Raw genomic sequence first — 13,347 nt, 5'->3', positions numbered from 1 at the left:
TCATGTAAAACAGGGGTGAAAGAGGACAAAGCAGAAGGCATCTAAGTGATAAATCAGGAAGAGGGGAGAAGTTCATAGTGAAAAGTCATTTTTTGCTTTTTTTTTTGTTTTTTTTTCCTGTAAAATCTGAGGCACCATTCTCAGCTGAGATAGTAGAGGGACAGAAAGACATGGAAGATTTGAAGAGGAATGGAAATGTTTAGAAGAGCCACAAAGGAGTGTGGGATAGTCACTTGATAAAAGAGGTATAGTGTTATTTGGAGAGAGCTGTGGTCACTACTTTTCTGCTTTTTATTCTAATCTTTTGTGATGTGATAAAACCTGATCAGATACTCAAAGGCCCACCTGGAGATAATCTAAACTGATTGAATTAAGTGAGAGTGATTGACTGCTGATTAGTCTACTTCAAGTTAACTAGATTGTAAGCACACCTGGCTAGCTCTTAAGAAGGTATTGTTCTCAGAAGACTTTGAACTTAACTGGAGACCACCTTTAAGTCCAATGAACCAATGGATTTGTATGATGCTAACCAATCAGCTTGAAGCAATGTGTAAAGACCGCCCACCCTCTGGACCTATAAAAAGTTTCCACACACTCAGTTTGAAGAGAGTTTATGATCAAAGCAAGCTTGTGGCAGAAAACTTGAGGAAGAACCCAATGAGGCTTGAACTCTAGGCTAGATAGGCCTTTTCTTAACTTTCTGAACTCCACGTGAATACCTGTTTCCTTTAATAAATATTTAATGCTCAAAGACTGGTGCTAAAGCTTCTAATTTAAGGCAATGACACAATTTAGATTTTAAACACAGTGATTTAAAGCATTTTTTCATATGACTATAGATAGCCTTAATTTCTTGATCTGAAAACTGCTTCTTCATATCCTTTTGCCATCTATCAATTGGAAAATTATGTATATTTGTATATTGTTGTTTCAGTTCTCTGTGTATTTCAGAAATGGGACCTTTGTCAGAAATACTAAATATAAAAATTGTTTCACAGCTTTCTATTTTCCTTCTAATTTTGGTTGTATTCATTTTGCTTGTGCAAAAACTTTTAAATTTACTGTAATCAAGATTATCCATTTCGCATTTCCTAATATGCTCTATTTCTTGTTTGGTCATGAATTCTTCCCTTTCCAATAGTTCTTATGGGTAAATTATGTCTTCATCTCCTAATTTGCCTATGGTGTCACCCTTTTATTTCTAAATTATGTACCCATTTTCACCTTGTTGGGTACTAGCTCAGATTGCCTATGAGCAATTGATATTTTTTCAATTATTTAGATCTTATTTTACTGTGTGAGAAGTGTTTTATAATTGTGTTCATGTAGTTCTTGGGTTTGTTTGGCAGGTAGACTCAAACATTTTATATTTTCTATAGTTGTTTTAAATGGAATTTCTCTTGTAGAAGTTGCATAGTTATTATAAATGGAATTTCTCTTCCTGCTGGGCTTTGTTAATCATATATAGAAATGCTGATGATTTATGTGCATTTGTTTTAAATCCTGCAATTTTGCTAAAATTTTTCATTATTTCTATTTTTTGTTTGTTTGTTTGCAGGGCAATGAGGCTTAAGTGACTTGCTCAGTATCACACAGCTAGTAAGTGTCAAGTGTCTGAGACTGGATTTGAACTCAGGCCCTCCTAAATCCAAGGCTAGTTCTTTATCTACTGCACCACCTAGCTGCCCCAAAAATTGTTAATTATTTCAAGATCTGTGTTGATCATGAAAGGAAGTGTCTCCCTTTTTGGTACAAAAGAAAGTAGGAATGATGAATATAAATGATATAACGTTATTAAGAACCTACTATGTACAAGATACTATATTATGAACTAGGGATGCAAAGTTGTAATGAAATAAAGACTGTGCCTTTGGGAACCCTTGAGAAGTTTTCAGTTATATAAGATGGCCTTCATTTCTTGAAAGTTATTTAAGAGACAATTCAAAAAATTCATGAAATATGGAGGGACAAGAATGCAAATAAGTATTTATTGTCTATTATGTCCCAGGCATTATACTTGGTGTTTTATAAATATTATCTCATTTTGATCCTCACAAAACTCTGGGAGGTAGGTACTATTCTTATCCCCAGTTGAGAGTTGAAAACTGAAGAAGATATAGTTTAAGTCACATAGCTAATAATTATTTAAGGCTGGAGTTGAAATCAGGTCTCCATGACTCACTCTACAGTATTCTATCTACTGCCACCTACCTGCCTCTAATATGTCAGGGACAGCACCATAGTATTCCCTAATTTTATACTATAATTACACAAGTATTTGCAACTTTAAACATTCCTAAAACTTTATAAGAATATTAAATCTGGTCATTTCTAGCTATTGTTCCTTTCCACACACATCTCCCTCATCACTCCTATGATTAAACCTCCCCTTGTGACAAAGAAAAGCAATTCACCAATGATAGGTGTACTCTTTCCTGAGGGAATGGGGTCAAGGAAAGTATGTTTCATTGTTTTTCTAATCCAGGACAGATCATTATAATTAATGAAAGTTTACCTTCCTTTCATCATGCAAGTAACTTACATTATTGTGGTCATGGTGGAAACGGTTCTATTGATTCTGTTTACTGCTAAGTTTAACAGTTCATACATCATACCATGTCTTTTACTTCCTCTTCAACATCATTTCTTACTACATAATTATATTCCACCCAAGTAGCATTCTTATACTGTCTAACAATTCCTCAATTAGGAGACAATTACTTTGCTTCCACTTCTTTGCTAATAAAAGTGCTACTATTAATATTTTATCATGTGCAAGGTGTTGTTTTCTGTCCCATTAATGGGATCATTGCATCAAAATGTATCTATTTTGTGCTCTACTATTTTCTAGTTTGTTAAGAATTCTCTTCATAACTAGAGATAGTTTTCAAAGATAATTCCTTTTTTTTGTTTGTGTGTGTGTTTGTTGTAGTTCGTGTTTTTAAAACATTTGTGGTATGTGGTACAAGGTTCTGGTATAAACCTGATATCAGCTAAATTGATTTTCAGTTTTCCAAGTTATTCTTATCAAATAAAGAAACCACCTCTAAAGTACTTTCTGTCCATAGGTTTGTCAAACTCCAGCCCGTTGTTTACTATTGAATCTGGTTCTTTTTTCCTCTCCCAGGGACAGATTTTTTTGAAAAGGATGAAGCAGTTTTCATGCTCTACAATTTTGTTTTATGTCTAGTAATGCTATGTTCCTTGCATCCCCACTTTCTTTTATTCTATGATATCTCTAGAGCTTATTTTTCTTTCTCCAAATTGTCATCAATGTTATCAAACAATATATTTCTATAACGTACCTTCTAATTAGCAGCATCAATTTAGCAGTAAATCCATAAATACCAGCAATATCACAGAATTTAGAGTTAGAAGGGATCTTGGCACATATATAATACAACGAATATTTTAAAAGGAATTCCTGGAGGCAGCTAGGTGGCAAAGTGGATAAAGAACTGGCCCTGAATTCAGGAGGACCTGAGTTCAAATCTGGGCCTAGACACTTGACACTAGCTATGTGACCCTGCGCAAGTCACTTAACCCTCATTGCCCCAAAAGAAAAAAAATACATATGTATATGTGTGTGTGTGTGTGTGTGTGTGTATAAAGGAATTCCTACTACAACTTATCCAGTAAAGTCATTAAGCCTCTGCTTGAAATCCTCCAAATCAGGGGTAAACATTACCTCCCCAAACATCCCACAGTGCCTTTCAACAGTTGATATCATTAGGAAGGTTATGTCACATTGTAAATTTTAGTTTTACTGCTTTATCATTTTTAAGGTATTAGCAATGTATCTTGGAATCCTATTTTTTATTGCTATAATGGTTATTTTGTATTTGTATAGGGGATGTCTTTGTAAATTAACTAAAAGATAATTTATGTATAGTGTAGTCATTTTGAAAGGAATTTCTCTTTATAGAATTCCATCTGACTTTTGTTAGTATTATGTATTAAATGTGATAAATGTTGTACATTGATTTTTGAATCCTTCACTTTACTTAAACAATTAATATTCTTGTTTAATTTCTTTGTGAGTCAGGGCAGCTAGGGGGCGCAGTGGATAAGTCATCAGCCCTGGATTCAGGAGGACCTGAGTCCAAATCTGGCCCCAGACACTTGATACTTACTAGCTGTGTGACCCTGGGCAAGTCACTTAACCTTCATTGCCCCTCATTAAACACACACATACACACATTTAAAATAAAAAACAAATATTTTATTTTTGGATCTTATGTAGTTTCTTAGGCAAACTACAGAGTTATATGTATTCTTTTTTAAAAAATATAACAGCACTTAGGACAATTTATTGGCTATTTCTGATTCCTATATAGGTCCTATATATTTTACATTAATCTTCAGCAGACATTCAAATATCATATAAATCTGTCTTCTTTTCTAGAAAGAAAAGCAGCCCATGCACACACAAATACAAACACAACCAAAAACAAAAACAAACAAAAAGCTCTTCTGTAGGCAGAATTCTATTTACTTCCTTTTTTTCTCTAGCCCAAGTTCAGTTCCTCTGTTTTTTCTTCCCAAAATTTCTGAAGTAACAGATCATCCATTCACTAATGAGTACTATTTTTTTTAAAGGTTACTGAATTTGGAGTCAGAAGTGGGACTTGGGGAAATCATTTCTGCTCTTTTAGCCTTGGTTTTCTGATATATAAAATGAGGATATTTGACTAAATTATCTCTATAGTTATTTTACATCCTAACATCCTATGATGTCTTTTTTTAAAGTTTAAAATATTTTTCCCATCCTGGCTGTGAGCATGTCTGAGTAGTTCTTTTCACACTTTGTATTTCCTTGTTCACCTTTTCTCTTTACTATTGGGTTACCATCACTTTTGTTTGTGCTCCTACTTTTTTTTTTAAACTTTCTTTTCTTCAGCATATATCTAAGACCTCCTCACAGTTTAGAGCATTACTCTCTATTGTGTTTATGCCTATATTTTCTCAAAAAGAATATTGACTAGCTAACTGAAATATTCACATTCAACATAAGTTCCTCAGATAACCTACTTCAAAAAATCTCTACATCCCAAGCTGTCAGCTTAGTTTCTAATTAATTTTACACAGCAACACATTTGTACTGATAATTAAGAGAGTGCCTAGTGCAAGGGAAAAATTGCCAAGCAATCTTTCAAACCATGGGCTATTTGAAAGATAGGGGATTCTGTAGTAACTACTGAAGTGCCCTCCCACTGTAATTCATGGACAAAAGACCAGGAAAAGGGATTTAAAGGTATTTTTAAAAAATTTTTATATGAATTGCCAAAGTAAAAAAGTAAAAGACAAACTATAGAGGAGGAAGCAGCATAAATTGTGAGTTAGAAATATCTGAGTTATCCACAGTTTAGTTAACTAAGATGATATCTTATGGTACAAAGCAGGTTCTAACAGTTCCAATGGTCAAAAATCACGAGGACCTCTTTAATTAATGCTGTGTCTTCTTTTATAACCCATACAGAAAGAGAACGATAAGTCTTCAAGTAGATTGAGAGATAATAAACTGTCCAAAGTACTTTTTTGTTTGTTTTATTGTTTTTTTGCAGGGCAATGAGGGTTAAGTGACTTGTCCAGGGTCACACAGCTAGTAAGTGTCAAGTGTCTGAGGCCAGATTTGAACTCAGGTTCTCCTGAATCCAGGGCCAGTGCTTTATCCACTGTGCCACCTAGCTACCTCCCAAAGTACTTTGGAGTGTGGAAATTAAAAGACCGTGTTTCCCAGGTCGAGTGGTTTTTCTGTGGTCTTTAAATTCTTCAGTGCCTTTGTGTTATATATACTATAGGTAAGAGTATCATAAAAAAGGTAAAAAGAAGAAAAATGAACCTGAAAATCAGAGAATGAATCAGATATCAATAAAGCAAAGCAAATGTAAGTTGACAATTAAAAACAACTCATATGGTATATGTATAGAAGATGGAGAAATAGTAGATGAGTTGAGTATGTCAAATCTAAGGTCACTTAGTATTTTTTTTCTGGTGATATCTTAAATGTAAAATATCAAAAATCGAACTATCATTTTCTCCAAAAACTCACCTTTCTTCCAGACTTCTCTATAGACTCATAAACTTGATAAACGTCACATGCTCTCACAAAACCCCTCACTCTCTCACTTCCCATATACAATCTTTTGCCACGCCTTACTGATTTCTTAAAAACATCTTTCACATTGCCCCTTCTCCCCTCTGAAATTCTCACCAACCAGGTACAGGCCCTCGTTGACTCATATCTAGCTTACTTTAATAGGCTCTGGTGAGTACCCTGGCTCAAGTATGTCCCTACTCTAGTCTATCCTCTACTCAAATTCCAAATTAATCTTCCTAAACTACAGGTCTGACTGTATGATCCTTCTACTCAATAAACTCCAGTAATTCCCTATTATTACCATCAGTATCAAAAAGTACATCCTTGGTTTGGCTTATAAAGCTTTTTACTACCTCTCCTTTTTCTACCTTTCAAGTCTTCTTACATTTTACTTTTTTCCAAGTACTATTATAATACACTTCTACTTCTTTGCTGCAATTAATATAACACTCCATCTTGGGACTCCATGCATTTTCTATGACTGTGCCACATTCCTGAAATGCTCTCCCTCCTTATTTCTGCCTGTTGGCTTCCCTGGTTTCCTTCAAGTATCAACAAAAATCTCACTTTTTTGCAAAAGTCCCTAGATTCTAGGCAGTAAACTTCAGCTTAACATGACTGCAACTTATCAAATCAATTGTATTGTTGAGAAATAATAGTTAATAGGGACAGTTAGGTGGCACAGTGGATAAAGCACCGGCCCTGGATTCAGGAGGACCTGAGTTCAAATCTGACCTCAGACACTTGATACTTACTAGCTGTGTGACCCTTGGGCAAGTCACTTAAACCCAGTTGCCTTACCAAAAAAAGAGAGAAAGAAATAATAGTTAATAATAGTAACTAGCTTTTATGTAGCACTTTAGAGTTTGCAAAGCACTTTATAAATATTATCTCTCCCATCCTCACAACCCTGAGAAATTGGTGCTATTTTAATCCCTATTTTTATGGATAAAGAAACTGAGACAAAGAAAAATTAAATGATTTGCCCAGAGTCAGAGGGTTTATGAGTGTATGAGATCAAATTTCAACTCAGGTTTTCTTTACCATAGGTCTACTGATCAAATTAGTTCTTTCTTAATTTTACACCAGATTGCATTCCCTCCATGGCCCAGAAATATTGTCATCCTGGAAGATAAGGTCAGGCCTGTAATCCACACCTTGTATGTACCTTTGACCTTTCTCTAATCCCCATCATTGATGGATCCTCCCAGAATCTCTACTTAAAGAGTTCACAAAAGCTGGTCATCTCTTCATCTCCCCTGGCTGCAATGATCATTTCTTCATCAGGAAAATATGGCACAATAGGCAATTTGTTAACAAGATGAGCAGTTTTAAATCAGTAAGATCTATGACTGAGATAAAGAGAGGTAGTAAGGTCAGATAATCAACAGGTCCTAAGAAAAATTAAAGAAAGAAGAACTGAGACAGATATTAATTATGCTGCTATACTGTTTGTTTGTTGAGGGTCAAAGACTTAGGAATCTTATTAGGTACTAGCCATGAAAGCACCTGGCAGGCAGAATTCCATTAGAAAAGACACAATTGGGGCAGCTAGGTGGCGTAGTGAATAGAGCACCGGCCCTGGACTCAGGAGGACCTGAGTTCAAATCCAGCCTCAGACACTTAACACTTACTAGCTGTGTGACCCTGGGCAAGTCACTTAACCCCAATTGCCTCACCAAAAAAAAAAAAAAAGACACAATCTTGTTAGGTATAGAGATATTTAACTGGAATCATGAAACATGAACTCTCATATAAAATATACAACTGAATATAAACATATAAATACATTAAAATGACTTCTATATTAAGAAATGGTTTCATAACAAAAATTTTAAACATCTGAGGCATTCAAATATTTTTTCCAAAGAGGAGAAAAATTAAGGGGCAATTGATGCCTCTCCAATCACCTAAGAAGGGTAGAAGAGCCAGTGAGTGCACTTTAATTCACCAGAAAAAGGGGAATAAGAAGATTGATAACATATAATCTATTCTCCTCAGAGAACGGAAGAGAGAAAAGTGTCTATTCTGATGTTGAACTAAACTGAGAGAAGGCAGAGTTAAGAGAACAATGTCAGAAGAATTGCACTCTGACATCTTGCTTAATATTAATCAGCCAATATTATAGGACCCAGACGTATTCCTCAGATATCCTCTTTGAGTATTAAAACTGTAAGCATAAAGTAGCATTGTAAACCACTAATTTAATCCTTGTCCCCAATATTGTTATTCCTTTGCCATGGTCACTTTTTCTGGATATCATCAAAACAGCACAGGAAATAGAGCAGATTACAAGTCACACTTGAGTCATGGAATCTAATAAGACTAGCCATTGGAAGAAAGCTTCAGTGGTTCTAGACTGGGAATCCAACTCTTCCTCACATCATTTCACTTGTGTTTAAAAGAATCTGATGTATGTATGTATGTATGTATGTATGTATGTACGTATGTATGTATGTGTAGTTGCTTTATTTTGCATCTGATGACTGAAGGAGGCCTCCATTTCTTTCTATAGTTAGCTCATTGCTTATGGAGAAAGACCCAGATGCAAACTTTGTCAAGGATTGGCTTCTATTGTTGTGCCCTCTCTTCTCTACCCTTTTATTCAAGTTTCTAAGTTGTTTAGAAGCATACCACATACTACTCTGTCCCTTACATTATATTTGGCTTTAGGATTTATGGGCATAGACCACCTCAGGAAAATAGTTTTGATCATCACCTAGGATAAAGATAGTTAACTCCCTATTATATGAATAAATTAATATCTTTTTTCCTTTTTAAGTTTTAAGATATTGAATTATTAGTAATTCCCCACTATATGTGTTTGCCAAGGTATAAGAAAATTTCCATTCAAGTGCTGACTTAATTATATTAGAAAACTGTCACTTCACCCTAAGTAACATGATGCTTTGAGGGGGGGGTTAAGTTCTTCACTGGACCTCAGTAAAGGAAGCTTGGCTTATTGTTTCCCCCTTCTTTCCATACTCCAAATATCAGGCATTAAAAAGTAACTAGGCTTCAATTGATATATTATAGTATTTCTAAGAATGGCTGAGCAGACAAACTCCTTTCAAACTGCTGAGTCAGACCATCTGGCCAGGGTCATTGTGGTCAAACTATTGAAAGAAATACAAGCAAAGGTGGGCCCAGAGCAGAAAATAAATGCCTGAACTGATGCTTTGATGAAGAAATATCTCAGCATTTAAAAAAAAAGATTTTTTGACTTTTTAAAGTCCAAGGCTGCTGTTTTGACTCTGGCTCTTAGAGCATAAACCCCCTGGTTTAAGGAGACCCTACTAACATATTAAACACTATTACTTCATACACCCCAGTTATGGATAGTTATAAATATTATCCCATAAGCAAGGACTAACCTTACATTTTAAGATTTGACGCTGAAAAGCGTTTTCTCTTCTAAATACAGTTGGGTCACATCAAAAACAGAGTAACTGGGCACCTAGGTGGCACAGTGGATAGAGCACAGGCCCTGGATTCAGGAGTACCTGAGTTCAAATCCGACCTCAAACACTTAACACTTACTAGCTGTGTGACCCTGGGCAAGTCACTTAACCCCAATCACCTCACTAAAAATAAAAAATAAAACAACACCAAAAAAACAGAGTAACCTCTGTATTTAATACTTTCTTCTGCTTTCCACATTTAATCAATATCCTAATAAAGGTTATGTTTATCTCCTTTGCTGACGATAGGGTCCTGGGAAGGATCATTAATGACTCACAAAAAGTTATCTTTACATTTCATAGTAGTACTCTAAAGTGAATAAAGCACATTGCTTATAATATTCCATGAGGGAATAAAACCAATTTCTCATCCTACCTATTGTCTAGATAAGGAAAAGAGGTTTAAAGAGAATGACTTATTCATAGACCCACAGCTAAGAAGTTGCAGCACCAAAATCAAATTCAAGTTTACTAAGAGGGTCTTCTCTTCTTTCCAAAAGAAAAAGGAAGGAAGGATGGAAGGATGGAAGGAAGGAAGGAAGGAAGGAAGGAAGGAAGGAAGGAAGGAAGGAAGGAAGGAAGGAAGGAAGGAAGGAAGGAAGGAAGGAAGGAAGGAGGTAAATGTGATCATGTTGACAAAAAGAACTGATATCCAAAAACTTTTACAAGTTCTCACTCAAATAAAATGAAGCCTATTGGAAATAAATTGAGGGAAACAACATAATATGATAATTTCAGTGCCGGATTTGGAGGCAGGTAGCAATGCAAATGAATTATGTTTCTACCGTACCCTCACAATGTGTACTTGGTCAAGTCAATTTATTTCCAAATGTCAGTTTCCTCATCAGTAAAATGATAGGGTTGGACTAAATTAATTTTAAGGTCCTTTTCAGTATTAGGGTTATTAAGATATTTACCACTCTCAGTTTCCTTGGGTTCCAAAATTCAACTGCACTGGTGGAGAATGAAGAAGAAGGCATGGTTACACAAAGTTTCACTCAAGAAGCTAACTTAATGTGAGTCAGCAATATGACTACAACCACAAAAGCTAATCTAATCTAAGGTTGTATAAGTAGAAATATATTCTTATGAGTAAGGAATATAGTTTCAGCAAATTGTGTCCTGATTAAATGATATCTGGATTGCTGCCTTCAATTCTGAGTTTTAAATTCTAGGAATGTCATTGACAAAGTTGGACATGTCTAGGGATAGGTAACCTGAAAAGTGAGGGGAACAGAAAGCATACCATACAAAGATTGGCTAAAGGATCTAGGGCCATTTAACTAAGAGAAGAGAAAAATTTTGTTGGTATGGAGATTTTAGATATTTAAAGAGCTCTCATGTGGAAGAGAGACAAAAACTAGTTTAGTCAGAATAAAAGGGGAAAACTATAAGCATTGGGTCAAAGCTGTAAAGAGAAAAAATTAAACTTGATGTAAGAATTTCCCATAACTGTAGCTATCCTGGAATCAAAATGACTACCTCATAAGGGTAGGGCTTAGGGTAGAGAGAAGGGATGGGCTTCCCCATTATGCTGAATCATCAAGTAGAGATTAAATGTCTCCTAGTTGGACATGCTTTAAGTGTGGTTTGAAAGAAAAACTTCTGAGATATTTTTACAATTCAGATTTTATCTACATTTTATTTTCCCAGGGCTTTAATTCCTCAGGGTAAAAGCCTGGATGCTGACTCTTGGGGGCAAGAAGGTCAAGGAGAGAAAATATGGAGGCTCACTTTATTGTGGCCATGACAAAGTCTTCTCTGGTCTGGTTACTATCCTGAAATCAAATATATATTCTGGAATACTAACATACTGTTTGTCTAGTATTGGAAACTTCCCAGGGAATAGTATAGAAGTCATTTATTGGACAGTTCAGAGGGAACACACAATTTTCAATATCCTCAACTCTAGGCACATTTAATTTTGTAAGAAACTTTTAACAAAAGGCTCCCAAATGATAAATCATGTTGTCACTATGAAGTATAAAATCCAGCTCTGCCATTTCAGAATATGACAACAAACTTCCATTAATTTCACATTTTGGACTCCAATTACCTTTTCATATCTCTATGGAATAAGATGAGTCCATTTATTTTACAGGTATGATACTTATACATTATCCACATAATATACCCCCCTTCTACAGGCTACTGATCTTTTGTTGAAAATGGCTCTATGGTCTCAAAAGGCTGGTTTTGCATTCATTTTCATTATAACACTCTGGAAAGTGATTCAAAAAGGAACAGGCAGGGAGGCACATCATAGTTCTGCCCTAAAAACTTACTGGAACAGATCTTCAGTCCACCGGTCCTGCACCATTCACCATGGTGGGAGTAATCATCTGTTGAGTGCCATTTATGACATTAAAAAAAAAAACATGATTACCCCCTCCCCTCTTGCACATCTAGGAAAGAAAGATCAGATATTTTGTTCTGACCTGTTTTATGAGTACTGTGGAATTTTCTATTTCCACATTGGAAAATGTGCCCTCTAACCCAAGAAAGAAGAAGATTCAGCAATTTCCCTAAGCATTGAGGAATGTTCAACATGATTCATTTTAATGTGCTGAGAAAAAAGACAGCTTCCTTGGCATCTGTCATAGCACTTGGTGCTCAAATTAATTAAGGACTGCATTTGTAGCTTTTGGTTTCACTTGAAATAATTCAATGAGATAGGCAAAACTTTTATCAACAATCACATTTAATATCAATTCTCCTGGAACTTTGTTCATAATAAACATAATCACTGTGTAATAGCATCCTTAAAATGACCTTAATGGTGAAGATAGCATGTTTGTTTTTTCTTCTTATATTTTTTTCTACATATATTATGTTTTAACATGACAGGTCAACAAAAAATAAAATAACTGATTTGTGCTACAAAGCATTATATGGACACTATCAGTTGAGTCTCAGAATAATTGTAAATTAGGCATTGTGCAAATATAAACAGTCTTAGAAAGGTTAAGAGACTTGTCTCAGAACCCACATTTTCATGTCTTTCAAATATATTGCTATAGTCTTAGTGAACCACATTATGTTTTAGGTAACTAATTCAATACAGCTACTGTGGTTTTGATATTTGACTGCTATTAATTTAAAGACAAAACAAAACAAAAACTGGTGAAAAGATCACCAATCTCTGTCCTGAAAGAGTTCAAGAAGGAATATCCTCTTTGGTTGAGGTTATCTAGAAAAAGGCACTAGGCATAAAAAAGAAAGACTAGCAACTAATCTTGCTTCCCCTGAAGTAAGAAGAGGATTTTTGATGAATATATTTATGGAATAAAGAGAAGCCCTGAACCAGAAGTGTTGATTTGCTGGGTTACGTGACCTAATGCTTTGTAAGACTTATAGTACTATATAAATACAAGTTAAGATCAACCATTATTCTGTTCTTAACCTTCATTTCCTAAGGGAGATTTTCTACTAGAAATAAATATTTCCTCATTTTAAGCTATGACAATGGCTTCTGGAAACAAAATAGTCTCAGTTGATTTTAGGCTTTGAGAATTGATTTCTCTATTAATTTAAGACCAAACAAGACAGAGCACATTAGGTTTTTCTCAAATCTGCCTGCTCATCATTTCTTATTAAAAAAATACTATTCAATTTCATTCATATCCCACAACTGGTTGAGGCATTCCCCAATTGATTGGCATCCCCTCAATTTCTAATTCTTTCCAACCACAAAAAGAGCTGTTATAAATATTTTTGGACATGTGGGTCCTTTTCCACTTTTTATGATCTCTTTGGGTTACAGACATAGTAATGGTTTTACTGTGC

Source organism: Dromiciops gliroides, chromosome 2, assembly GCF_019393635.1.
Source record: "Dromiciops gliroides isolate mDroGli1 chromosome 2, mDroGli1.pri, whole genome shotgun sequence".
In the NCBI taxonomy this organism is placed as follows: domain Eukaryota; kingdom Metazoa; phylum Chordata; class Mammalia; order Microbiotheria; family Microbiotheriidae; genus Dromiciops; species Dromiciops gliroides.
Note: the sequence above shows the minus strand (reverse complement) of the source record.